At 38.5% G+C, this 27,369-nt stretch overlaps 1 long non-coding RNA gene across 2 annotated transcripts; it reads right to left on the bottom strand.

Moving 5' to 3' along the window:
* Positions 1–6,214: 6,214 nt before the first annotated feature.
* LOC143676609 (uncharacterized) lies at positions 6,215–27,187 on the bottom strand. Of its 2 annotated transcripts, none has more exons than XR_013172218.1 (3): positions 27,046–27,187; positions 24,810–25,054; positions 6,215–6,340 (listed from the first exon to the last, which is right to left on the bottom strand). It is a non-coding gene; the product is annotated as an uncharacterized LOC143676609 (long non-coding RNA). The 2 variants fall into 2 exon arrangements; XR_013172217.1 differs by lacking the exon at positions 6,215–6,340 and adding an exon at positions 22,702–23,097.
* Between the last annotated feature and the right edge of the window lie 182 nt (positions 27,188–27,369).

Here is a 27,369-nt window from a genome sequence, read left to right as displayed (position 1 = left end):
GGGAATTTAATGAGTTGCTAGTTTACAGTTCTAAGGCTGAGAAAATGTCCCAATTAAAGCAAGTCTATAGAAATGTCCAATCAAAGGCATCCAGGGAAAGACACCTTGGTTCAAGAAGGCTGATGAAGTTCAGGGTTTCTCTCTCAAGTGAGACTGCACATGGCAAACACAGTCACAGTTTCTCTCTCATCTGGAAGGGCACATGGCAAGCAAGGCATCATCTGCTACTTTCTCTCTTGGCTTCCTGTTTCATGAAGCTCCCTGGGAGGCATTTTCCCTCATCTCCAAAGGTCGCTGGCTGGTGGACTCTCTGCTTCTTGTGGCTATGTTGTTCTGCTCTGCTCTCTCTGAATCTCTCTCATTTTCCAAAATGTTTCTTCTTTTATAGGACTCCAGTAAACCAATCAAGACTCACCCAAATGGGTGAAGACACAGCTCCCCTGACCCAGTTTAAAAACCACTCTTGATTGGGTTACATCTCCAGGGAGATGATCTAATTACATACAATGCTGAATAGGGATTATTTTACGAAATGGGATTTTGATTAAAACATGGTTTTTCTAGGGGACATACATCCTTTCAGACCAGCACAATAAGCATCCTGGAGAGTTACGCTTCTGATATCCATGGGATCCCAACAATGTCACAATGTTTAGACTAGAGAAGGGATTGTACATGAGTTTCTATCAGAAAAATGAACCTCATCGTTAATAATAAAAGAACACTTTTCACGTTTATTCAATAAAACTATATGTATATATAATTTTAATACATACAATTAAATTTTAACTCAAAAGTAGGAATTTATATCATTAATCAACTTTTAAAATCACCTATAAATTTTAAATATCCATCCATTACACACTAGAGACATGGTCTATCACTGTTTATAATTTTTAAAAACCTCAGTTAAGATTTTATGTAAGCTTACACATCACTATTCTACTCACGGAATTATGTTTTCTATTACTTTATTAACTATATGAAGTGGAATATCTCTGGCCTATTGTCATTTATTTCACTAACTCCACAACATATTTTATGGCTATGTTTCCAATACTATGCTAATGTCTTTATGCTGTTCTTGTGAAATTATAGAATTCTTAAGCTAGGGTCACTTGGGGAAAACTTAATTCAATATCTTAATTTTAAAAATGAGATCACTGATATCAGAGAGACTTTGAACTTTACCAATGTCAAGTCCTTAGGGTCAGAACTGGAAGCGGAAATGAGACTTTCTCCCTAGGTCAGTGGAACATTCCTCATTTCCTCCTCAAAGGTCAATTATCTAATTATCAAATGGATGGAAAGTACATATCATTAGCCTGCACTTCAGTTTCTTTGAGGTGTTAATACAAGTTGTAGTTTCCAGTCAGGCTTAATCATATAACCAAAAACACTGAGTTATTCTAGAGATCACAATAAATGAAAAATAGAAATATTACATCACAATTTTAAGGACAGCAATGATATGAATTTCTACAATGACTACTTAAAACAGATGGACTCTCTTGTTTCTTGGTATCTTAGTTTTGGTTCCCCCAGAAGCAGAGCTTGAGACAAGGACTTAGATACAGATCATTTATTTATAAACTAATCTCAGGAAGCAGGAGCAAGGCTGGGAGGTGGAGGGAGGAAAAACTGAGAAGATCATTCCAAGGAGCGGGGGAATTGATTCCACTGGAACCTTCTGAGGCACCAACAGAATGTCTTCCAGAATTATCCACCTGAAGGATGGGAGGGGGCACATTTAAACTCTAACATTCCGCATTAGTCTAGGGTTGCCCCTAGGGACATTAATCCCCACCCCGCTCTAAATAGTTTTAAGTTGTGCTTGACTGAGGAGCCGGGGAGAAGGTCCTAGAGCAGAAACACAAGTAGAATGTGCTTAATTAAGGTGGATGATGTCAGTGTGAAGTCATCTGAGCTCGCTGGGCACTGTCCACTCGGGCTGAAATCAAAGCTGGGCTGAAACGAGGTAATGTGAGATTCCACAGATATCTGCTGCGAGTGGTTAGAGAAAACACATTTTTAGAAACAGCAATTTTAGGTAGGCAATGGTGAAAAAAATAATCATCACACATGCTAAAGACAGATGGTTCCTCCACAAGCCCCAGGGAAACAGAGCTTGATTCTTTGGTTTTGTAAGAAGTCTTCTCCAGAACAGACGGCATACTCATAGGTCTTGTACCCTTGTGTCCCATTTATCCTAGGACAAAAGCTTTTCTCCATAAATTCATGATATTGTAAGACTGTGAGGCCATAGTAAGGAATACTTATCTAGTGCACCGAGGAAAACCAAGAACTAATGGTTCTGAAGTTTAACAAGAGGCTGAAAATATCACTATAATCAATAAAAAAGACCTTAAAGAGAAGAATAGCCCAAGAGTCATCACTCAGACCTGCAGCAGTAGCCAGAACCCAGGCACAGGGAGATAGGGCAAGCATCCTGACGGGAAGCATCCTTTTACCTCTGGCTTCGGTCCCAGCATGAAATAGAATAATCTCGTCAGAATGATACTCGATGAAATTTTCATGGGGAGTAGGGCAGATTATTAGCGTTCCAAAGAAATATGATGATTCTCTACAAGAACGACTAATACACTCATGCAGAAATTGCTTCAAGAGCCAAAAGAGAGATCACTGAGAAATTGATAAAACACTGGTTTCAGGTCAAGAAGAACAAGATGTTGGCTCTATTCTGAATTCCTACTGGATTGTTTTTTAAAGCGAAGAGTCCCTAGAATCAGTCCCATTATAACTGGCATTGCTATGTCAGGAATGAAGCCTTGAGAATTATTAAGTAAATTTTTTGAATGTGCATTTGGACACCTACCAGAGTTGATGACAAACGGAAGAGGTGTACATTATATTTGTGAAAGCTGTGCATTTCTTTTTATCTACTGAGAGTCCATCTAATTCAGGTTTTAGCTCTCTGTAGATAGAGGAATTAACATAAAAATCAACCAATTCCTCCATGCATTGTTTTTCCTGATTGTGAGGGTCTTCGACTTCCAGGTTTCCCAGTGGCTTGGCTTCAGGTTAAGGTCATAGCAGGGGAGTCTCTGCTAATGACATCCAGAAAGAAAATCAGGAGAATTGTCATTGGGCTCACTCTGGAAACCTGCAGATGCAAAGAATGCCAGAGTTTCTTTTGCAAACCCAGGGAATGTCACCCTCCCAGAAGCCAACAAGGTAAGACTATCAAACAGCTAGAAGATAGTGTCACAAGGCTAGTAAATAGATAAGATGATGGACCTTCCTGCCTTGACATCTTCTTCAGGAGCAGAAGGACTTCATATGATGTGCAAGCATGTAAGCCAGTGGTGAGCTCATCTAGAAACAGGACGGTTGGATCCATAATAAACTTCATTATGATGCTAGTCCCTTTTCTCACCTCCAGTCACATCCCAAATGAACTTGTACCCCATTTTATAGTCCATCACTTTGCTCAAGTCTAACTCTTCAATGATTTTTTTAATGCATTCATTTTCTTCCTGATTGCTCATACTTCTTGGAAGCCAAAGGGCTGCTGCAAATTATAAATTTTCTCTGACTTTCAAAGTCCCCATCACGTATCATCTCAGACTACATAACCTGAAGTACTTTTGAAGTTGGCAGTTAGAGAGGTTTCATTTATTAAGACATCTCCAGAAAGCACTGGAGTCTAACAAGGAGACTTACCTTCACCAGAAGATCCCAAGATGGCACTAAGACCAGATTTCCTTATACTATTGAAATCCTTTGATATCTTCTACTCAGCCATTTTCTTTTACCAAGTGGAAGTCACCCCTGACTTTCACTTGATCATAATATTATAAAAACTTAGCGCAGTCCAGCAGATAGCATCCTTAGGTCTTTGGAGAGCCCAACTGGTAGATCATTGGTGCTTGTTTCTGACATTGGGAAACCAGACATGTCCTTTGCAAACATCTAGAAAATGTTTTTATCACCACTCTTCTGCCATAAAATGGAATAAATCCTACCTGAAGAATTCTAATTGGAATTAGATTTATGCAATTCTGACTTATGAAACTGCTAGTGCTACCTTTTTCTCACTGTAAAATACAAACTCTGATTAATCTTGATTTTTAAGATATTTTAGACACGTGTGCATGCACACAGCACACACAAACACACACAAAGGGCAAAGTAAAAAGGATGTTGGGAAGAGAAAGTGAATTATCATCATCCAGTGGAAAGATCTGACCCACTTTTACATAGGCCCAATTGTCCTCAGCCAGGAAAGGATAAAAATGGACTCATTCATTCATCAGAGAAGTTTATTGCACACCAAATTTGTGCTAGACGCTGTTCAGGGTACCAAGGACACAGATGGGAACAAAACAAAGTCTCTACCTTCACCCACCTTGGATAATATTGGAGAAGGCAGACATCACACAAATAAATTAATATGTAAAAATACTTAATATCAGGTAGTGAAAGTGCTATGAAACAAAATATAGAAGGATAAGGGGAGAGAACATCCATGGACACCATTTTAGATAAGGTGTTCAAGATATCAGAGGAGACATTTGAGCAGAGATCTGAATGAGGTAAAGGAGTGAGCCATGCAGATATCAGAGGGAAGGGTGTCCATGGTGGAGGGAACAGCAAATACAGCATCCCTGAGGCAGGAAATGGTTGAGATGTTTAAAGGACTTCAAAGCCAGTATGACTGGAATGAAAGGACGTGTGCTAGGAGTTGAAACCAAAGAGGTGGCCAGGAGCCAGATTAAGTAGTGCCTATTGGTCTTGGTGAGAGATTTGCAGAATGTTCCCAGTGGGATAGGATGGGCCACCATTGGACACATTTCTACAGGAGAACAATGGTCCCTGATCTAGACTGCCAAATAAGCCCTAGCAGCTATGAGGAGAACAGAATTGAAGTAAGGATACCAATGAGGAGGCAACAGCGATAAGCCAGGCAGGAGGTGACAGTTGTTTAAGTGTCCCTCCTTAGGTGGTGGGAAGTAGTTGAATTGGGAATATATTCTAACAGCAGTAAGACCAGTGATTTTACATGAATTGGACATTGAATCCTAAAGAAAAAGGGAAGTAAAGGGTGACTTCAAATGTTTTGGCTTGAATGACTGAGAAAATGTTGGTGCAAATTTTCCCTGGGGAGGGAGTTGATAATTGGGGGGAGGGTAAAATCAAGAGTTCTGTTTAGGATATGGCATGTCTGTAATGCCTGTTGTACACCCAATCAGAGAGGTTTCTTCCCCAATTAATGTCAGTCTAACCTAGATTCTGTTCATTTTATGTCAGATACAAGGCACAATCTTAAGGGCCAGTAGTCATTTGTTGGGAACCTGCTTTAGAAAAAACTTGGCAGTTTTTATATTTACATTAGATTATATTTAATTCAGCTAAAAATCAAATCAGCAAAAACACAAAAATTTGACCTTCAATGTGGGTGGTAGGATCGGTTTTGCTTCACTATATTTTCCCATTAACATGTGCAACAGAATCAGAACTGTTATTCCCACACAGTTGCTTACCTACATATAAAAAAATGTTTAGAAAGGGGAAGATGTTTTATATTCAAAAATATTTTCTGAAATCCCAATTTTACCAAAATATAAAGGAGTCGTTGCTTACTTCCCTATTTCAAGAATAAAATATGAGATATCTACAAGAAATAGAAACCCAAAAAACAAAACAAACACAACCAGATGTGGAGGATATGCTCGGCGGGAAAGCTATACAACACAAAATTTCTCCTATACATGTGAAAGAAAATCATATTAATTTATAATATTTTAATGAAACATCTTTTTCTTTCCATTTTATTAATTTTCAAGTTCAGTGCTGTACCCACCAAAATATTGTTGATTTTCTGTATTTGCAGTATTCATTACAAATTAAAATTCATCATGCTAAAATTGGTTTTTACCTTTTTCTTTAAACATTCTGAATCACTTACCATATTTTCCTAAAAGGACTTTCACTGATGAAATGCTATGCCTCCTGGCTTAACAGAGTTTCCTTATGATAATATTCAGTGAAAAATGTAACAAATACTCTTCAGCAGTTTTATAATTGAGTTTAGCATGATAATGCCCTGGGCTGGCAAACAGATGTCAACGTCTGGTGAAATGTTACCTTGAGAAAGAGTGTGAGGCTAAGCACAAAGCAGAGAGGAAAACGTGTCATGATGCATTAGGAATGGCTGCTTTGAAAGGGGAGGGAATGATGACTCGAGGGCAACGAAATTGTTGAGCATTTAATCTTTTCTTTGCAGAGATTTTATTACAAAGACAATGTATATATGTCAAGCTGAGTACAGAAATCTTCTGGTGCCTTTTTTCTTTTCCTTTGAAGCTTTGAAAAAAATCTGTAAGGCAAAACACAGAGAAGAGTTTCAAATATCCTTCTGCACTTTTAAAAAAAGTATTACCATAATACACACTCTGTTGAAAGAATAAAAGATATAAGTCACAAGAAGAAAACAAAGATTAATTGTAAACTCATCATCTAGAGAATTTACTGTTAAAAATTTTTTGTATAACCTTCCAGACATTTCTATTCATATTTATGACATACATTAGATTATAATGTACATATTATTTAGTAGCCAACCCTTTTCATTTAAAGATATGAATACTGTCATCAGTTTGTATTTTAAAAAATGCTCTCTGTACCATAGTTTTCCATTGCACGATTATCTGTGATTTAATTCCCTAGGTTGTTCTTAATTTTTCAGTTATTATAAATAATACCATAAGGAACATTCTATTAATGAATCTTAAACATATTCTTGATTATTTTCTTAAAACAAGTCCAAGAAGTGGAATTTTGTGGTCAAAGGATGTGTAAATATTTAATGGCTTTTAAATTGCAAAATTACTTTCCAGAAATCTCTAACGAAGTGGGCCCAATTCCGTGAACCTTTAGCAAAATCCCAAAATAGCTCCATTTACTTAGAGTTTTGCGGAAGCAACTGCATCCTCTTCTCTGAAATATAAAAGCCTGAGAACTGTCAGCTACTGTCCTAGACTCCTTGCTAAGTACGAGGGACTTTTTTTTTCTGTCTCAGAGAGAACATGCTGTGAAATGCACATGCCACACCCTGAACTCTTAAAGTAAATATTTGGCCAGGGAAATCGAAGAACGGGAAGCAGAGAGTCAATGGAAGGAGGACAGACTGCCCCTAGCACTCCCGTACTTTCCAAAGGAGCCTCTGGGCACTGAGTATATTTGCTTAATAGCTCAAAGGTTTTAACTTTATAACTGAGTTATTGCTTTGCTGATGAAATCTTAGCACCTCCCTTTGTAAATGTGAAAATTCCCCTGCATACTTTCTCAAAGCTGGCATGCAGGAGCCAGCTAAAATAATCACCCAGCTAGGTAGCGAATAATTTGCTAAGGTATACTGCTTAGTCAAGGCAGAGGCTGAGAACTTGTCACCATGCTTCTCCAGGGCATGTGGCTTTCTGTTAGAGCCAAGAGTTCCCTTTTGGTCTTTAATGCTAAAACACAGGGTTATATCATGTTCCAAGTTCAAATATATGATGCTTAACTACTTCAACTATGTACCTTTATTTTGCTTTGGTAGGGAAGAATTCAGTGGTCCGTTCGTTATTCTTTTCTAGAATTATTCTAAGAAAATGCTAAACCTAAGCACTTATTTAAGTCAACTTATAACTACAAAGAATATAATCAGAAATGCGCCCAGAATTTACATATGAAACTATTCACTGAGCATTATGTAGAGTAGGAATGAAAATGAAAAACGCCCAAATGTTTAATGATAAAGTAGTGATTAAAATAATTATAGGATATCCATGGGGTTGAATAGTATGTTGCCATTTAATAATTTTTGTAGCATTTGATGCAAGGGGGAAATGCTAATGATATAATGATAGTGAGAACAGTATGATACAAAATTGTAAACAGCATGTTGACCCATTGTGGGAAATTGTGTTTATTTACACTCACGCAGGAAAAGACAGAGGAGGAGGAGAAGACTGAAAGAAATTCCCCAAAATGGAAATAGAAATTATCTCTAGTAGTGAGATAAGATGTCTTCCCTCATTAGTTTCATGTTTTTTCTATATTTATTAATTTTTTACCATAAGCATATACTACTTTTTTCTAATTTTTTCAGTTATTATAAATAATACTATAAAGAACATTCTATTGATGAATCTTTTTAGTCAGAAAAGGACAAACTATTTCAAAACCACGTGTAAAAAGTCCCAGTTCCTAATATATGCAGTAAGATGAACTTAGAAATATGATATTAAAGGGCCTCTTTTATTCATAATTTTAATATTTTCCAATGAAATTTGCCACTGGAAGAGTGGCATTTTTTGGAAGACTTCATTGCAGTCTTCCATGAAAATATTACAGTAAACTTTGCAAAATTTTCGTGGCCCACATGCATTTATGGATAGCTTTAGAAATGATGTAATACGCTGAGAAAACATCAATAATAGACTAGTTTGTGTTGGAATTGGCAGGATAAAATAGGTGAAAGCTAACTGGAAGTAGTTTACATGGGTTTGTAAACTTTTTGAGAATTTAATTGTGAAGTTGCTTCATTAGGTTACAAAATGTGTACACAAAAAAGTTTTAGGTACAAGAATCAGTGTGTCTAGTGAGAGCTAAAGAATGACTAATTGACCACACCAGTAACTTGCTGTGCAATTGAGAAGGTTACTGAACTTCCTGTGTCCCAGCAGCCCACTGGAACTGAGCAGTAGGCAAAGAGTTACTCTCTGAATTCTCTTTCAGATGTGATATCATACAATTTAATTATATAAAAAATTCTTCTGTAGATCTTGTTAATTAGCAGCTTCTCCTCCACTAAATAGGAAGAAGTGGCTATAAGATCTTATAGAAGTATAGCCTTACAGTTTCAACCAGCTCAATGTATACATACTTTCTTGCCTGTCATTGTGGCTTGACTCCAAGCAAACCTCCATCTGAACCTTGTTATTTTTTCTGACTGTTATAACATGCCAACTTAGATATCCCTTCCTTACACGGTACAATTGGACAAATCCTAAGATACCTTGTCACTTTATTCTACATACATTAACATTTATGGCATATGTTGGCAGTGATGTCAACAATAGAACCAAGTAATCAACTGGAATGCTCCACCATGCCCTCCAGTTTTGACCAAGAACCACGAATAAGTCTGGCATCTGCATATCGGTTCACATCTCCCAGCAGTTTCAGGAAGAGTAAACAAACCATTGGCTTGGTTCCAAAGATGTTTTGATTGCTACCATACCTAGGTGGAGTGATATAGGAGTTGGCCAGACAATGATACCAATAAGGAAAAAGCTTTGGGCCCATTACTGATTGAGTTCATTGACCTGCCTCTTTCCTATGGACCTTATTCCAAGCCCTCCCTACGTAGAAGGCACTGAGGGAGTGGTGGTAGATGGTTGAGGACAAAATACAGTCTTTACTGGAATAACAGTCAGTGCAGTATCTCCACAAGTTCAAAAACAGTAATGACGCTCAACCAGTGGGGCACACCCTGTGTGATGATTGAGCTTAAGCGTTTTCTGAGATATTTCCACCCTTTCTGAAGAGTAATGCTTTCTCTTGGTAGAGACTCAGACTAGCAGACACTTTCAAACTTCTATGTCATGCAGATTAAATAAGATTTCCAGAAAAGAGCCTTCTCCCAGAGAGCAGTCAATCAAGACATGTAACTGATGATTCTTGCCCAAGCTTAAGGGTGACCAGCACCACTGGTGGAATAGAAAGCTAAGCTATAATAGAGGTCTAAGAAATTGTGTATTTCACAATGAAAGTCACTGAAGACTTTCCCATATTTATTTACTCACAAATAAATCTTCATACTACTTTTAGAAAGGCAATTATAATCATGGAAATGGGTAAATCATTGATCCTAGGTGGCACATAGAGCACCTTCATGAAGGACTCTTTCACTTATGTATCTTACTCTCAAATTATTTTATTTTTATATCCTTTCTGCTTTCTTTTGTCATGTAAGCTTATTTTCTCCCTCCTCTTCCCCTCTCCTTTTTTCTTTGCTTCGCTTCCTTTTTCTGTTTTCCCATGTGCTGTCTCATATTCCTCTTAAGTAAGCCCATGTGCTTGTACATATATAATATAGGATATAAGATGTACTTTGGCCCCTGCTTTTATTTCCTAGAGGTGCTTTGTTTCCTAGAGCAACAGTATAGAAACTTCATGGTTTAAATAACGAATGTATTTTCTCACAGTTCTGGAAGCCCAAACTATGAAATCAAGATGTCAGCACAGCCATGTTCCCTAGGAAACCTATAGGAAAGAATTCTTTCTTGCCTCTTCTTAGCCTCTGGTGTTCAGCCAGCCATCATTAAAGCTCCTTCCTTGACTTCCAGCTGCTGCCCTTTAATCCCTGCCTCTCCCTCCTGTGTCTGACTCTGTGACCAAATTTCTTTCTTCCTATAAGCACTGGGAATCAAACCCGGGTCTCTGGCATGGCAGGCGAAAACTCTGCCTGCTGAGCCACCATGGACCGCCCTGGCCTCATCTTAACTAACACATCTTCAAAGATCCTATTTCCATATGGGACCAAGGGTTAGAGCTTAAAAGTGTCTTCAGGGTGGATGTGAAGGGGTGGAAGGACATAATTCAACCCCTAATACCAACACCCTCTCTTTCTACTTCCTTTTATTCCCCTTCAGTTTCTGGGTCTAATAATGGTGTTCAGGGGTAGAATTTGCTGAATCTACTCTAGGAAAAATTCTGGCCCATTTTACTGTTGAATAAAAATACATGTATTTGCTTCCAACCTCTACCCACAATAGAAAAGATGATAGCTGATTCCTCCACAGGCTCTGGGAGTTCAGAATGAGTTAGTATCATGGACATATGATGTTAGTCATTACAAATGGGACTTTTGTTTTAGAGTGAAGGCAGCTAAGCACATCACTCAGACTCAAAGCTCTTCACCCCCTGAGTCAAAGGGAGATAGGTCCTTGTTGAATATCACAATAAATTACATAAATATGAAAATAATTTCAGGAATGCAGAGAATCTAATGACAACTTTTTCAATGAAAGTAAAGGAGGAAAAGGGAAAGAAGGAAGAGGAAAAGATTGAATGGCATGCCGGCTTGTCATTTACACCAGTAAAACATATTAGAAAGTCTGAGGGACATCATCTTTCAGGAATTTCAATCACACCAAAACATGAAATCAATACTGAAAGGTAATTGTGGCCAAAGTATTCTATAGAATATGAAAGAATAACATTTTAGGGAAACACGTAAGGACACATGAACATTTGATGAACATTTGCCAGTGGTCACATTGCCTGGAGGAAAGAGCGCTGAAGCAGAACTAAGAAGGACCAAGCTTCCAGCCCTGTGACCCTGACCAGGCCAGGAAATTTTATCTGAGTTTCTGCATCTAAAAAGTGGGGATAAACATCCATCTAAGTATCATTGTGAGGATAGGAGAGGCAGTCTAAGTGAAAGTACTTTGTAAAGTATGAATCAAGTGCAAGATATTATGGTTGATACTATCTCCTTACATTAAGCAACGCCATGAAGGCAAAGAAGTAAAACAGACAGTCTTGGCAGATGGGGCTTATTTAATAAATTACTGGGAGGCAATTTTATAAATATTCCGTATACCTTGGAGATTTTGTGGCTTCAGTTCCAGTCCACTGCAATAAAGGGAATATCACAATAAAGTGAACCACAGGAATTTTTTTGTTCCCCAGTGCATACCAAAGTTATGTTTACACTACACTGCAGTATTATCTGTGCATTATGTCTTAAAAAAATTCAGTGTACAGACCTTAATTAAACTGTGACACAGAGACATGAAGGGAGCCCATGCTATTAGAAAAACTAGAGATTTCCTCAACTCAGCATTGCTACAGACTTTTAATTTGTAAAAAATGCTGTATCTGTAAAGTGCAATAAAGTGAAGCACAGTAAAATGAAGTATGCCTGATTTAATGTATTTAATCATTACAATGCCACTATATTATAGGTACTACTATTAGTATTATATAGTATAATAACTATTATTTTTCCCATTGAAAATGTGTGGAAATGGAAACATGGAAATATGAAATAACTTTCCCAGAATCACAGGTAGTCAGTGACACAGATGGGATTTGAACCCAGTAGTAGAAAGGGAGGGAATAAAAAGAAGGAAGAATGAAAGAAGAGGAAAAGAGAGAAGAGAAGAAGGAGACAAATGACAAATAAGAAGACACATAGCAAGTTCTAGATTCTGGGTTTCAGATTTTCTGTCATGAAAGGAGATTTATTATTCAGGAAACCAACAACATACTGACAACACTCTCTGGTGAGTACTTTTAGGGACACAAGGACAACTAAGAACTATTCTCTGTCCTTAGAGAATTTAGGAAATAATGAGTATATTAAAAATTCGGGTGGTAGAGATAGAAGTTAAAATGGGAATGTATAATATATTAACCCTGTGAAAGACAGTGACAATACAAATATTAAGGTATTCTTTGATGAACTAGAACCACTGTATGACACTGTCACAAGAAGATAATAATAGAGAGATACATGGGAGGAATGCAATTATTGCAAACTATGGACTATTGTTAATAGTAATATCTTAATATTCTTTCATCAACACTAACAAATACATCACACCAATACTAGGGGTCAATAATGGGCAGTGGGATAAGGGATATTTGATATTTGGGCTTTTCTTTTTTCTTTTTTGGAGTAATGAAAATGTTCAAAAGTTGTCTGTGGTGATGAATGCACAACCATGTGATGATACTATGAGCCATCGATTGTATCCTTCCAATGAACTGTATGGTGTCGTGAACATGTCTCAATAAAACTGCATTTAAAAAATAAATTAAGGTGGTGGGGTATGGAGACCTAACACATGACATTTTACTAATGAAGTTTTTCACTTTTTCCTTCACTATTATCTCAAAACTCATCTGAGGTTAAACAAGAGTTAGTGTTTCCATGACTAAGAAGGAGAAACATAGACTATAAATGAAAAGAAATAATAACGCTAAAAATAGATGATAGATAGATAGATAAAACATTCTCACTCTAGTGGTACAAAAATCTGGGAAGTTTCTAGATGTGGTAAGATCACTTCCTCATATTCATAGATATTTCTCAGGTGCAGCTAGTCAAAAAAAAAAAAAGATCCACGCCCATTCTCGTCCTGCCATTCCAAAAAAATCTGCAATCCACCCACCGTGTGCGTGACACCATCTTATAAAATTTTCCCCAGCACATGTGCCATTTTGCCAGGAGGTCTGGCAGGGACTCCCTCACTTCCTCCTCACCTTCAACTCCTGCAGACTAATGATTGCTCATCTTTTTAGTTCGCCTTTCTTGTGACCTATATACCATATCCTGTATGCCAAGAAGAGACTTGATTTGGGAGTGGAAGCTAACCTGTTCACACACAGCCAGAGTAAATGCTTTAGAACTTGAACGCAGTCCAGTTCCCAGGAGCAGCTAACAATGACTTAGCAATGATCACAAGGAAACTATCCAATCCTCTTCTCCAAAGCCGTGAGAATGATGCGCATAGAGAAACTCAGTTTCGAGATTAAACGTGTAGCCAAGATGAAGGAGGAAAAAGTGGTATGATTAAAAATGAAGACATTGCGATGAGGGAAAGTATTGCTTAGGAGAGTAAATGCAGAAGCCATGTCAGCCTCAGACACAAGGCAGAGCCAAGAGTGGAGCAAGAAGGGATGGATTGTGTTTTCTCAGCGGAGATTCCCCTACAGTTCTTGGAGCCAGGCCCTCAGGCCCCCACAACTGGGGAGGTAGTAGTGCCTGGATTAGGGAATATTCCCCATACTTATGTACGGCCTTGGGAAAGACCTTCAGAAAGCAAGAGGATCTTCACTTGTTGGATCTCTGTCTGCACCCCATGATGTGCAATTCCAGCCTTCCCAGAAGTATTTGAGAAACCTAAGAACTCTTCTGGTCTTGTCTCTCACCTGGCAAAATGGACAAATTAAATTAAGTGCCTTTCCCTAAAAGTGTCTTCCCTCATTCCTGGAGTAACTATTTCTTCCCTTTCCAACCCCATCTGGTCCACCGTCATTGTTAGCTGTTCAGTCCTATTTATAATTCAGGACCTAATACAAAAGCTATTTTTCCAGGACAACTCCATTAAATCCCAGTTGTTCACTTTCCTCTTCCAAGGGACTTTTAATTCCTCACTTTGATCTTCCATGGGACTTTTTCACATCACAGAATAGCTGTATTGTCCTGTCCGGGTCTGTATTGCACCTTACACATAGTAGAGGTTTAAGAATGTATGCCAGATTACCGAACCCACATGGAATCATCTTTGATTGCCTCATTCCCCATTATCTATTAGTCACTAATTCTTTTACACACTTTGCCTCCAACTCATTGCCCTCTCTCCCACCGCAGCCATCCTGGTCTTAGGTCTCAGAACCCAATATCTACATTAGTGCCATTGTTGTCTGAAGTGGCCAACTCACCTCAGTTGCAGAATTGTAGAATAATAGGGTACTGACACTCAGAATTTTGTTCTGCTTTGTTCCCATCAACTGGTCCCCAAAGGAAAAAAAAGGGATTGGTAGACCAGTCCACCTTTCTTATGGGGCTGTTTTTGACACACAAAATATTACTTTTTAGGAGCTAGATGTTAAGAGAGGTAAAGGAGAAAGAACAGTAATGATAGGGGAATCGCATGAAAAGAGTGAGATAAGGGATTTGAGGGGAAGCTACAATGAGTTTGAAATTTTAGGGAAAGGGAAAGTTGTTTAAAGAGAATAGTTCAAAATTTTTTGCTGAACAATTTGCCCTATTTCTACAAGAAATCTTACAGTAAAGATGAAGTTTATATACTTGAGATTATTATGTTTGAACGAATGAAATTTTTAACTTCATTTTAAACAAAGACCAAATCAAAAAATACCACAGCATAATACGGGATAGAGTAGAACTTCCAGATCATAGAATTTTTAAATATAAAAGAGAAATATCTCATACAACCCCCTTAAATACAAATACAATTAAGAAAACTAAAGCCCACAAAGCTCAAATGACCCACCCAAAGTTATATCACTAATTATTGACAGAGCCTAAGAACCCAGAACTTTCCCTATTGCTGATGAATTAGTCCTGTTGATCCAGTGCCTGAGAAGTCTGTCTTGTTTTGCTAAAGCTGACAAAATGCAATATAACAGAATTGGGTTGACTTTTTATAACGGGGACATATTAACTTAAAAGCTTACAGTTCCTAGGCCATGAAAATGTAGAAATCAAGGCATCTAGAGGATGATACTTAGACTCTGAAGACAGGCTGCTAGCACCCAGGACACCACTGTCACATGGGAAGGCACATGGCTCATCCCCTGGTCTCTCCCACCTCTCCCGGGTTTTGCTGCCTCCAGCTTCTGGTTTCAGTGATTTTGTGTCTGAGCTCCTGCATATTTCTCTTCTTTAGCTTATGTGTCTCTTAACTTCTGTGTGTCTTTCTCTCTAAAACTTCTCTTGGGTGGCTTCTTTCTGTTTTATCTTCTTATTAAGGACTCTAGTAAGGGGATGAAGACCTGCCTTGAATGAGGTGGGCCACATCTCAATTGAAATAACCTAATCAAAAGGTCCCATCCATAATAGGGTTGTACCTACAGGAACAGATGAAAATAACGTGACATTTCCTGAAGTACGTACAGTTTCAAAATCGTCGTAAATACATCGTCCATCTGAAATGAGGTCTTCTATAACTTCCATTCTTACCTGTAAAAAAAAAATATTCTAATATCTTAATGGAAAATATACAGCACAAAAACATTAAATGAATAAAGCTTATGCAAAAAACAGGCAGAGTTTTAAAGCACCTTAATATTTACATTTTGGCATTAAATATTTCACAGATCTGCCCATTTCTTTTCAAGATGCGCCTTCCACTAAAATTAAGTTCGTTTCTTTCTTCATAATAAAGCCTACTCCTTAGTGAGTATTCTCTGTATAACGTATTATTTATATACTCCTCTTTCTTTGGGTACATATTTTTATAACTTTCTTATAGATAAGAGTCTTGGAAAATGGAATAATTTGCCCAAGGTCACCCAACTAATGCATATCAAAGCTGGGATTTAAACCCAGATCTGTGTAGACTCGTAGTCCATGTTGCTTCTTCTCTATCATCTGCCTCTACCATGTTGGCCATAAAAAGTGAAAGATAAGAGCTATCATTTAATCCCTTACTGTCAAGCATCATGTTAAGCATGCTTGTCCAAGTTCATTGTGGTAGAATTGAAATTTCTATCCTGATCCACCACAATCAAAACCCAACCTTCTTCAGTTGTTCTGCTTTGATTTCCATCTTGATTATCTTGTTTCCATCCATTCTCTATTTCTTTTTGTTCCCTTCCATGACACTTCTTCCATTAAGCCTCTCCTGACTATCCTTCTTTCATAATTATTTATAATATTTCAATTCACTGAAGCATTTCTTATTTTTTCCTTTTTCTTTTTTTGCATGCTGTATGGCGGTGTGACATTTCATTCTTTTTCCATGTGAGTAGCCCATTATTGCAGCACTATTTGTTGAATTTTTTGTTTGCTTTCATTGGTTTCTTTTGTTTGTTTGTATGAGAAGTGCATGGGTCTCCCACATGGCAGGCAAGAATTCTACCACTGAACTACCCTCTCACCCTCTCATTTCTTAATTTTTAACTCAAGGATTATTAACCTAAATTTTTTGACTTCCTAGAGACTCCATGATGGGGGGAAATGTTCACTGTATCCCAGAAATCATATGTAAAATTGGTTGTCTCTTTGTACAAGTGCATTTTTCCAAGGAAGCAGGTCACAGTTTTCGTCAGAGCCTTGAAGGAATCCATAACTCCAAAAAGCTGAAGAATTGCTGTTGTAGAAAACTTCCCCAAATTCTTACCCTGGAAATATTCTGTGCTAATTCCTTTCTGCATCTCCCTGAGCCCACCATTCAAAGGACTTTCAACTATACAGAGTCCTTTCAGCAACACAAAATGGGCTTTAAATTGCCCTCCATTGTTTGAGGGCAATTGAATAGAAGATTAGATGAAAGTCTTCATCTACTTTTTCACATGGTCAGAATTACAGGGTTTCTATTATTTGAGGTGGTAGTTTCCCAGCTTTGGCACTACCTTCCTTCTTTCCTTTTTGCCTATTCCGATAATCATGCTATGCTGTTCGTGTGCTGCTTGATTCCCCTTTTTTAAGAAAATCTGATATACTGTTCCAGGTCCTTTATCTCAAGCTATTTCCACTGTGCTTGACTGCGCAGGTAGTTTCCTGGTGCTTGGGAACAGAGCCAATCAGTTCTGCTTTTTAAAAAATTCCCCCAAAGGAAAACCCAGACAGGTTGAGAAATAAGAATGTGGACCCATTTTGTTCTTGCTGTCTGTTTTTATCAATTTAGAACTTCAAGCTAGAAGTATAAATTGGTTTGGAGTGAAAGAAAAATCTTAGAATCCATAACAAGATTTCAGTGCTGTAAGTAACTTTAGATGTCACCCACCCATTTCAACAATCAAGTCAATTAAAGACCCAAGAGTTTTGTCAAAACCTTAAAACAAGTTAGTTGCAGAGTCAAGGTATTTTTCTTCTAAACTATCTGCACCCCTAAAGCCAACACACTCACACATTTTTTCTTACTTGAATGAATATTTTTCTAATTCTATATACAAAAGCACCTTAGCCATGAGAACAACAGCATGTGGACACATTACCATATAGGAGCAATTTTCCTGGCTAAATGCCTAAACCTGGAACCCAGGAAGACTAAATAAAATATATCAGATATGCAGACTTTACCATGAAATGCCTTATTTGAAAAAGTTTCGCTTACATGCAAAAAATAATAATAATAAGGACCAAAGTTTTGGTCATTTCTAACCAGCCTACAACTAAAAATTTGCCAAACAGTTTCATGGGTCAAGTTCTAGTAATTATTTCCTGACCTCCTCATTAAAACTTTAAATCTGCAAAGACAGCTCTCTTCCAAAAGGCTGGCAGCACCTTTTGCTGGTCATGAGTTCAGCAGCCCTCCAACACAGGGCTAAGAGGCTCTTCACTCAGCAGTTGGCTACTCTTGTTTTCATTCCAATAGGAAATGATTCACCCCAAAGTCTTTTCAATTCTACCATATCTCTCTGCTTCTCAACCTCAGTTTCCCCAGGAGCCATGGAGAGGAAAAACTGCTGGCAAGGCTTTCAGTTCACAATTGGAGCCCACCATGGAATTCATGTTGGGAAAAAATGCTAAGGCAAGTCAGAACACACTTTCCTCTAGTTGATAACAATTATCTCTCCCTGGTGTTGTGTGGAATTGAAAAAGTGAAATGAGGAAGAGGAGACTGATCAAGGGGAAAATATTGTGATACTAGGTTTGGAACTGAGTGTGCAATAGTGATATTTTAACAAGAAGGGCAGAGCTCTTCAAGATAGTACTTCTGATAATGGTTACCCTAGGTGAGTGCATGGGGAATCATCACATGGTTTGAGAATCAGAATTGTGTTTGATGCCAATTTAGTTTTGCTTTCCTTTGGGTGAGAGGATTTCTTTTAAAGTATAATTAAATTTAACTTCTCAGCTAGCACAATGACTATCATTTCCATTCTGTCCAGAGTTCAGTAATCCTTTTTTGTCTAAGGACACCACGGTAGAAACCAAACAAAGTGGGAAATTGTCCCCAACTCCTGGTGCGAGTAGCCACTCTATGGTGATGGCTTTTCCAGTGTCTTTGCTCTGAAACCTCAACCAATGGCTCATAGACCCGAACCTTCCAGAAGGAAAAAAGGAAGAGCAATTTCCTTTTCAAACAAACACTTATATAGCATTTACATGCTGTTTAAGATTAAATCATATCCCCACAAAAGGCAAGTTCAAGTACCAACCCCTGGTCCTGTGGGTATGAATTCATTTTTAAATAGGACCTTTGAAGATGTTATAAGTTGAGGTATGCTTAAACTGAATGAAGATGGACTTTAGACCAATATGGCTCAAGTTCTTATAAGCAAAGGAAATCAGATATAGAAAGAGAGGAAAAAGTCATATGGAGCAACTAGAAACTGGCAGTCAATGGAACCCAGGAAAGAAAGGAAAAGACACCCATGTGAGCTGCCATGTGAAAGAACAACCTCTGAAAAATGTATGAGCCAATATATTTTTGTTGTCAAGCCAACCAATTGTATGGTATTTATTTTAGCAGCTGGGAAACTAAAACACACATCTATGCACCAGGACTTGTTCTAAGTGATTTACAATATTAACTTCTAGCATATGAAAGTTTAGTGTCTCTCAAAATGATATTTAGGAGGCCCCACACTGATCAAGATGGCCCACAGCAGCTTTGAACAACCAGCAAGAACTGGCAGAAACATCTTTCTCATGGCTGCAGGAAACAAATAAAGGACTACAATAACAGAGCAGATGTCAAATCAAGGAAAAGACTTCTTAAAAGCAGTAGGATACATTTAGTCTGGAGTGGTAATTATTATTTCTGGATTTTGAAAAATAAAACAATAAGATCTCATGGTGCCCTGGCTGACCTCTTCCCTATGCCCTCACTGGCCGATGCTCCTTAGTGTGGATCTCTGGTTCTGGTTCTAGAGTAAGTTTGTGGCCCTCATGCACATGCTAGGCACACATGCTAGTCTAGTCTCTCCAGCGGTGGCCTGAGGGATTCACTGTCCAGAGCTCGTCCTGTATGTAGAAGGTGGATCAACAAGCACTTCTACAGAACGCTGTGAGAGAACAATCAAGTCATGGTTGCCTGGTGTATGGGATTGCTTGTCTTGGGACCTACCATGCAGTTCTTATGACCATGATGAAACTGTTTTCCAGGGAAGAGGAGATATTTGTAACCATGTAAATGAGGGAATTCCTAAGGCCATGCACACATGTCCCAGATAAGGCATATGCTCAGAAAGGATCAGAGAGTCCCTTATGTTTTGGCCAGGAGCTATTCTCAGACAACTTACTATATGAATAAATCCTGAAGAGCACTTATGTGGGTCAACCTGCAAAGACTGAGAAATGTGTTTTCATTTTTACCTTCTTTTTTGTTGTGAGCTCCTAGCATTCAAGGAGAACTTGGTCATAACACTAGCTGGATACAAGCCTAAAAACAGATGGTTCAGAGTCTAAATTTCAGCAGTAACACATTAAAAGACCAAAACGCCCAGGTGCCAACAAAAGGTTACAAAACATACAAAGAAACAGCAAGCAATCAATGGCCCAGGCAAAAGATAAAATTTTAGCATTAGAAACTACAAACAAAAAGGACCAGGCTTGGGATATACCAGACAGAGACATTTAAAAAAATGTTCCTAAATATGCTTAAAGAACTAAAGGAAAACATGGACAATAAACTAAGGGAAATGACAGCTGACCACGCACAGAATATCAATAGACAGACAGAAATTATGAAAAGAACCAGAGATGAAGACCACAGTAACAGAAGGTAAAATCTTCCTAGAGGGTTCAACAGCAGATTGGAACCGGTAGAAGAAAGAATCAGTATACTTGATAACAGTTGAATTCATCCAGTCTGAGGAACAGCATGAAGGAAGAATGGAGAAAAGCAAACAGAGCCTAAGGAATTTGGAATACCATATACACATTATAAGAGTCCTAGAAAGACAAGAAAGAGAGAAAGGAGCAGAGAGAATAATCAAGGAAATAATGGTTGAAAACTTTTCAAATTTAACCAAAGATATGAATAAAGTCATCCAAGACACTCAGTGAACTCCAAACAGGTTAAACCCAAATAGATCCATGCCACAGTATACTACAATCAGCCTACTGGCCAAGAAGGAAGATTCTGAAAGCTGTGAGAGAAGCAGTAGGTCATGTACATGGGATCCTCAATAAGATTAACTACCAATTTCTCATCAGAAACCATGGAAGCAAGAACACAGTGGGATGACATACTTAAAGTGTTAAAAGCAAAAGTTTACCAACTAAGAATTCTATATCCAGAAAACTGTCTTTTAAAAATGAAGCAGGGCAATGTGAGGGTGGCTCAGTGGCAGAATTCTTGCCTGCCATGTCAGAGACCTGGGTTCGATTCCTGGTGCCTGCCCATGCAAAAAAAAAAAAAAAAAATCAATTGTAAAAATGCTGGAGAGTGAAATCATTGCCCTCCCCACTACATGGGACATGACATCCAGGGGTAAAAATCTCCCTGGCAGCATGGGAGATGACTAACAGTGATGAGTGTGATCCTGGCACCGTGGGATCACCAATTCCATCCTGACCAAAAGAGGGAAAAGAAGTGTAATTAATAAAGTATTAGTGTCAGAGAGAGTTCAAATAGAGTCGAAAGGCTACTCTGGAGGTTGCTCTTACACAAGCTTCAGTTAGACGTTGCTACCTAGCATACTTGCCAAACCCCAACCAAAACCATTGCAGCCAATCCTAAAGAACACCTAAGGCAATACATAAGATTCTACAAAGGTTCCATGCCCTAGAGTAACTTTCCAGAAACCTACAATCTCCAGATAGGTCCCTGGACCAGATAAGTCCTGAAACCTAGAGGGCCCAGCCTCTCCAGAATATCAGATAGTTCCAACTTCCCACCCCATATTATCAGCAACCCATTCCAACAGGAAAAAGTTAGAATGGCCACAGCCCAAACACCCCTAAAGAGAGGCACAGAAAGATCAAAGGTGATGGTGGAGTTACACAGAGAAGATAGGATTTAACAAATGAATATGATTGCTGAATCATTAAATTAATATCTCTTTTTGTCCCCAATATCTTAGAGCAGCTAGAAGTAAAATCCTAAAGTAAAAACTTGAAATCTGCTCTATAACTAATTGTGGTGCTGTGCTTTGAAATTTATTGTTTTTTTGTATATATGCTATTTTTCACAAAAAAGAAAAAAAAGTCGAATGTGACAATAAAAAAAAAATTTATTTCTTCTAGTCTTCTATATTCTGGAGCAGCTAGAAGGAAAACTCTGAGAGGACCACATGGCAGCCCATGACAAACTCTGGGATCAAACTCTGTCCTGTAACTATTTGTGGAAGAGTGCTTTGAAAAACTATTCTTTTTTCTTTCTTTGCCTTGTATATATATATTATACAGTAGGAAAAAAGTAAAAAAATAATAATAATAAGGGAGAGATTAAAACATCCCTAGAAAAACAAAAACAGAGAGTTCATCACCACTAGGTTGGCCACATGGGAAATGCTAAAGAGAGTTCTAAAGCTTGAAAAGAAAGTATAATAGATCAAAGCTTCATGAAGAAATGAAGATCTCTGGTGAGGGTAACAGCATGGGTAAATATAAATGCCAGTACTACTGTATTCTTGCTTTATAATTCCACTGTTTACTTTCTATAAAAGACAAATGCATATAATGTAGTTATAAATCAGGGTTTTGGAACTCTTAAATGTATAAGCATATAATTTGTGACAAGAACTACATTAAAGGTAGGGAGGATGGAGGGGTATAGGAAGATAGTTTGTGCATACTATTGAAGTTAAGTTGGTATCAAAGCAAAAGAGATTGCTATAAATCTAGAATGTTGAACTAAGTTCCTATTTTTATGAAGAAAATATTGGAGAATAAGCAACTTTATATAGAGAAATTAGAGTACAGATTGCCAGAGATCAAGAGTAGGGTGAATAGGCAGCGTATTAGGGTTCTCCAGAGAAACAGAACCAACAGGAGCTATATATACATAAATATTATAAGATTTATTATAGGAAGAGGCTTATGCAACTAAGGGGATGGGCAAGTCCAAATTTCTTGAGGCACACCATAAACTGGGGACTCCAATGAAGGTTTTCGATAAATTCCCCAGGAGAAGCCGGCTAACTGAAGTAGAAATAGAAATTCTTCCTTCTGACTGCTGGTCATCAATTCTCCTTTTAAAACTTTCAACTGATTGGATGAGATGTCTCTCGTTGTTGAAGAGTCTCCTTAGTTGTTTGTAGATGTAATCAATCATAGATGCACTCAGCATACTGATATTTTCAATGCACAAAACATCCTCACAGTAACAATCAGGCCAGTTTTTTTTCTTGACCAGACAACTGTATACCATTACCTGGCCAAGTGGACACATGAACTTAGCTGGCACAGAGAGTTCATGCATCGTAGTAGGGTTTCTGTTTGGGGAGATGGAAAGTTTTAGTAATGGAAGATGGTGGGTGTACTGCAACACTGTGAATGTGATTAATCCTGTTGGGTGGTATCCTTGGGAGTGGTTGAGTTTATATAATATATATGTTCTCACAATTAAAAAAACAAAAACAAAAAAACACTAAGAGAAAATCACAATTAAATGCAATATACAATCCTGGATGGGATCCAGCAATGGAGGAGGAAAGACTATATTTTTTTTCCAGTGAGAACATTGGAATATAGACTGTAAGCTTTTATATCAATATGAAATTGTTTGAACTTGATAACTGCACTTAAGATGAACTTGAGTGAATATCCTTGTTTTAGGGAAATGTACATGGCAGTAATGAGTGTTCAAGGAGCAGAATGTATACAATCTACACTCAAGTTTTCAGAAAATGAATAGATAGATATGACAAATGCAACAAAAGTTAAAATTGTAGGATCTGGGTATCTGGGGTTATAAGGATATGTTGGAGTTCTCTGTATGGGATTTACATAATTTTGGTAACTACCCTATAACTTTGAACTTATTTTAACATAAAAAGTTTTGTTTTTTTTTTTTAATAATACTCAGGAACTACTCACACCAGAATCACATAGAACTCTTTTATCTTGCCCATGGTCACATAGCTATTACATGCCAGATCCAAGATGGAAAACTGAGTCTGCCTGAATCCAAAACTGGCTCCCTTCAACAATGGCTAAGTACAGTGTTAAACACTGAAACAGGATGAACACATTAATGTGTTCATAAATGCTACAGTTTTAGCAGCCTCGGGTATATATCATGTGCCACACTGCTCCATCTCCAATGTGACAATATGGGCTCAATATATGGCAGTCAGACAAGGGAGACTGCAGGGATGAGATCAAGATCTAGAGTGGGACAGAAATGGAGTGATGGTGACTACAGCAATTGGAAGTTGTGCTAGGACAGCAGTGGTTCATCCTGGCAGAATAGGTGGTATCAAGGCACTTATGAAATAAATTGGGGTATCCCAAGGATGACAGGCAATCTATAAAGTGGTTAAGAATTCAGAGAACAGCAGGGAAATCAAACAGGAGGTTACAGAGCCCCCAACCCCCGAGTTGACTTTCCAGGGCAAGTGCTGGAGTTCCTGGGTGACCCAGTAAAAGGAAAATGGCAGAGTGGAGGATAAGAACTATGACCTCAGATAGGTGTAATGGCGTAAAAGAAATTTATTTGGTGCTTCCTTAGCCTGCCTGGTCTAATCATAAGTTCTCCTTTTGCTGCCTGGTCTAATCATAAGTTCTCCTTTTGAGTAAACATTCCATGTAGCCCTGCCCTGCGTATAACCACAATTAGCACGACATGTACCTCCAATGGCCCTACCACTTCTTCCCTCGATGGCTCCTTGCCACTTCTACCCTTTCACGCTGCATAATTTACCAGCAAGGTCTGTACCTCAGATGACTTGAATGATAAGAAGCTGCCCTCAGCTTCTCCAAAAGGCCCCGCTTATGCTTTTTGTGTGGTATAGTTAGAAACTTCCAATCCCCAATATTCTCTGAATAGCCTGAGCCCTCCCCTCTAGTTCACAGTAAAAGAAAAAGCCAGGGACCCACATGTGCCCTTTTCCCCCATCCCCTTCCACAGACCCTGGCAGGAGCCTAGATTAGGCAAGCCTCGGCCCCTCCGCTGCCCTTATTCTCCCCTCTCCCCTTTGAGGACCTTTGATCTCACAAAGCTGTCCTTCCATGCACTTTTAGCTGACTGGTTATCTGTGTTTGTGCCTCAGCACCCAAAGAACTTCCACAAAATGTCCCAAACAATAGGCTGTGGCTCCAGGTACCAGGAAGAGCCCAGTAATCACCGCAGGAGCACAGGGTCAAGGTAGGGCCATGGTAAGGGGTCAGATCCTCGCATGTTGCTGGAAAGAATCATCCTTTGCCCTCTTCTGTGAACCGCCATTGTCCCTATAAAGAGAGAAAGAGAAACTCGGGTGGTTCTGGGATAAGCAAAGTCCTACCAAATACTTTACTGGAATCTTTGCAGAAGCATTTATATACAGATCCATTTTAAATCGCCAAAAGGGGGCCATAATGCATTTCCCAAACTTATTTAATCCCCAAATTCTATTTTTGTTTTTTAACAGATCATCTTTTATTATTTTTATATTATTAAAATACTCCTTGGGAAACAGCGAGCTGGTGTTTCCATTCTTCATCGCAAGATTGAAATAAGCCCTTCCAGTGGAACAATGCTGTGCTGTCCAAGCTGTGTGGCAGAGTCTGACAGACATGAAAGCAAATAATAAGTGGAAACATGACTTCTGCTTTCAAGAAGCTGACACTCTATGGCAATCTAGTCTTTTCAAAGAATCAGCCTGACCTTTCTTTCCATTGTGTCCCAGTCCACAGCCATCATCTTTGTGACACTTTTGCCACCTTTCTCCTTCCTTGACATGAAGTCACCAATAAAACGTGGTCAATCCACTGAATGGAATCGTTGTTGGCAATGAAAAGGAAAGGAGCATTGATACGTGCTAGACATGGATGAAACTTGAAAATATTATGCTAATAGAAGAAGTCTGACAAGAAAGGCTACATATGGTATGATTCCATTTATATAATATGGCCAGAATAGGCAAATCTGTAGAGACAGATTGCCAGGAGCTGGGAGTGGGGGAGGAATGGGGAGTAAGGGCTGATGGGAACTGAATGAAAATTTAATGATCAAGGTAATGGTTGCACAGTCCTTTGAATATACTAAAAAACACTGAATCATACACTTTAAATGGTATGTAAATTAAGTCTTACGAAGCTGTTTCAGAAAATGATTGCTATGAATCTCTCATACCCAGCTCTGTGCTGGTCCCAGGCTCACCTTGCAGAAGAAGGGCAGAGAAAGGGCGGCATCCAACCTCCATTCTGGAGCAAGGAGAACCCTTTCTTTCCTTTCTGCCCTCCATCATCTCTTTTTCTCCTAGCGGATTTGGAAAGTAAATATTTTGCTATCACTTTCTGTCCCCCCACCACCAAGGACACACACGCAGCACCTCAATTAATTTTCTAAGAAGAGAAATGGCTCTCCAGAAACATAATTTGAATCTTCTCACTCTCTTTAACTGAGAGTTTGAAGAAACTGACACCTCTGTTTTGGTTGCGTTACCAAACCTCTGAATTGTGCAAGAAGACCCCCTTCCACTTTAACCTATGTAACCCTTAGCTTCAATAAAGTGATTTGTCAAGCATTCTCCCTGGAAGCCATGTCTCCAAGGGACAGCCCACCACATGCATCTTGGGACCCCATAGAGCCAGTGAGTAACATCACACAGATACTGCCATTTCAACAAGGCGTCACATCTGACGCCATCTCTGAATTACTTTGTTTAATTACACTGCAAATGCTGAATAATTTAAAAGCTTATAGGTTCTCTCAAAACTGTGAAGTTCATGGGAAAAAAGGGAATTATTGAGAAAATGTCACCAACCACAGGATACAAGAGTCATGATGACTAAATGCAACATGTTCTCTTGGACGGGACCTGAGAACAGGAAAAGGACATTACTGGAAAAACTGAAAAAAATCCAAATAAAGTCTGAAAAATAGTAATGTGCCAATACAAATCCCTTGGTTTTGACAAATGTACCATGGTTATATAAGACATCAGGAGAAGCTGGGTGAAGAGCATACAGGAAATATATCTAAGTATACTATCTAGGTAACTTTCCTGTAAATCTAAAATCATTCCAAAATAAAAAACAATAAAGAACAAAATTGAAACGAGATATCTATGCACAATATTGAGCCCAATCTGAGCAGGCTGTATATCTTCTTTACATAATTCGGTCATTTCTCCTGTTTTTCATGGACTGCTGTGACTTTCACAAGCACATTCCCCCAGCCCTCAGGAAGCTGCTTGTTTTTTCACAAGCCCTTCCTTCACTCTTTCCCAATGCCTTACTTCAGCCCCCATATAGCCACCTTCTGCTCTTTCTCTCTGTCTCACGAAAGTTTCCTTTTCCTACCAGAGTCAGCCCTGAAAGAAGAATTCAGAGGAAGCCAAGTCACTGTGGAATTTTGGTTTCCTTTGAGTCACGATCTGGTTGCCCAGGTGACTTCTATTTGCTTCTGATTCTACCACTCACTCCTCCACCCCCTTCTCTCTTTTCAGCAAGAGTTATATAATACTGCAAGCATTGCATGATCCCATCCACTTTTTCAAGTTCAAACCACCCCCCAGGAAATTTAAACTTTAGGACAGAAACCATGAACTTATAGTGGCACA

The sequence above is a fragment of the Tamandua tetradactyla genome, chromosome 3 (genome assembly GCF_023851605.1).
Source record: "Tamandua tetradactyla isolate mTamTet1 chromosome 3, mTamTet1.pri, whole genome shotgun sequence".
NCBI classification, from domain to species: Eukaryota; Metazoa; Chordata; class Mammalia; order Pilosa; family Myrmecophagidae; genus Tamandua; species Tamandua tetradactyla.
Note: the sequence above shows the minus strand (reverse complement) of the source record. Positions and strands in the feature narration are given on the sequence as shown.